We start from the raw sequence: 1549 nt of genomic DNA, 5'->3' as shown, positions 1-1549 counted from the left end.
ATAAATGGACTGCTTAATAATATTAGCTAATATTTATTAAATTTGTATTGTGTGCTAACACTATGTTCAATACTTATCATACCTAAATGACATCATTTAGTTCTCAAAATAACACTATGAGGTAGGTAATTATTTAACCTGCTTTACAGCAGAAGAAACAGATTGGAGAGGTCAGGAGACCTTCTCCAGGCTGCATGGGAGGTTACAGGCAAAAGTTGGACTCTAGTCTAGAAGCCTGCACTTCCATCCACCATGCTCTGTGTACTGCTTATTAACATTTACTTGCTAGAATATAAGACATCCTAGTATTTAGTTGGGGTCTTAAATGAAACTCATACTTGAGATGGGTTTTTAACGAGGTGCCTCTCAGATCCCTCCCTCACACCCTGAATTGGCATCCAGGCTGCCAAAGCCCCCTGCGCGCATATCTGTGTACAGGTCATCTCCCCACCCTGACGCCTTCCACCCCATGGTGCTGTTACTTATGGAATTCAGAAGGCAGCTACTGCTTTGTTTTCTGTCTTCCCAATAGCTCTAGGAACCTTGAAGAGTACCTACCTGCTACTTACACATCATCTTGTTCTTAAATCAAATGTGGAGCATAATTGTTATCATACAATTTTAACTGCTAGGGTCACCTAGTTCTACAGTTCAAATTAAACATTAGCTCATATTGCCTCTAGGTTTAAAACTAATGTACCCAGAAGAAATTTACTAAGGGCCAGCAATGTTGAAATAGCTTAAGTGCAAACAGAGGGGTCCTGTGTGCTGGCAATGACAAGGCGATGTTGTCTAAAGTCCCTATTTGATTCCTCATTTGTCCATCCCTTCCCAGTGGCCTTTTCATCTCAACTTTCAAGTCTTGTGCCTAAGCACTTCAGTTCACTCCTTGTTAAATGCCGTTGATTGGCTATGCATATGTAACATCCCTTGCTTCATTCCAGAAGAGGTCACTTCAATACTGTTTTAATTCCCTGAAGGGATGATGTTTGACTGGTCATCAGTTAGCAAAACTCAAGCTTTGGAGCACCAGAATGTATGCCAGAAAAAATTTTTTGAAATGCTTGTATAATGAACTCAGAGAGGGGTTTGGTCACCAGAATTGTTAGGTGGGGCTATTGCCTCCTAACTTTTGCTTCCCACAGTCCAAGCTTTGATGCACAAGGTTATGGTTGATTACTTTTTATTGCATTCTAGTGGGAACTGGTTTCTCCACCCATCCTCATTCTCTGTGGTCTCAATTCCCCATTTTTCCTTGGGTCTGAGGATGCAGCTGGATCTGAGGGTATGAGATGCTGTCATTTAGTACATGAACTAAAGATATAATCCTGTTTACTACTTTTTTTGGTCAAAGCAAAAATAATGCAAGAGTTATGTGAACACGATGTTTATTACATGTATAGAACTGAGTATGTAGATGTTTATCATCTGGAAGCTTTGGGAAACTGGACTTTGATAATTTCCATGTAATGAATCCGTTTCTCAAAAGCATTTTTTTTAAAACACACACACACACACACACACACACACACACACACACACACACACA

The sequence above is a fragment of the Piliocolobus tephrosceles genome, chromosome 9 (genome assembly GCF_002776525.5).
Source record: "Piliocolobus tephrosceles isolate RC106 chromosome 9, ASM277652v3, whole genome shotgun sequence".
Classification (NCBI taxonomy): domain Eukaryota; kingdom Metazoa; phylum Chordata; class Mammalia; order Primates; family Cercopithecidae; genus Piliocolobus; species Piliocolobus tephrosceles.
The sequence above is the reverse complement of the archived record's forward strand: the minus strand, read 5'-3'. Positions refer to the sequence as shown.